Genomic DNA, 689 nt, shown 5'->3' on the forward strand with positions numbered 1-689 from the left:
TACCGAAGAAAGAAAATGTATCGTGCTAGGCACCCTCCTTCCGCCCTGTGGTGCAACTGATGTCCCTCTCTCTAAAAATGTACTCAATGGGACCGTAATGATGCAACCACACGCACGATGACCTGCTGTGGGAAAAAACGAGTTAGTACATTTCAAACATGAAAAAGGTCATTTTAAAATCAACATGAAAAACCAAAATTCCAAAAGTATCAAACACAAAAAATGCTTACCGAAGAAAGAAAATGTATCGTGCTAGGCCCCTTCCTGCCACCCTGTGGTGCAAGTGATGCCCCTCTCTCCAAAAATGTACTCAATGGGACCGTAATGTTGCAACCACACACGTTGACCTGCTGTGAGGAAAAAACGAGTTAGTACATTTCAAACATGAAAAAGGTCATTTTAAAATCAACATGATAAACCAAAATTCCAAAAGTATCAAACACAATATAATGCTTACCAAAGAAAGAAAATGTGTCGTGCTAGGCACCCTCCTCCCACCCTGTGGTGCGAGTGATGTCCCTCTCTCCAAAAATGTACTCAATGGGACCGTAATGTTGCAACCACACACACGTTGACCTGCTGTGAGGAAATAACGAGTTAGTACATTTCAAACATGAAAAAGGTCATTTTAAAATCAACATGAAAAACCAAAATTCCAAAAGTATCAAACACAATATAATGCTTACCGA

Source organism: Schistocerca cancellata, unplaced genomic scaffold, assembly GCF_023864275.1.
Source record: "Schistocerca cancellata isolate TAMUIC-IGC-003103 unplaced genomic scaffold, iqSchCanc2.1 HiC_scaffold_1077, whole genome shotgun sequence".
Taxonomy (NCBI): domain Eukaryota; kingdom Metazoa; phylum Arthropoda; class Insecta; order Orthoptera; family Acrididae; genus Schistocerca; species Schistocerca cancellata.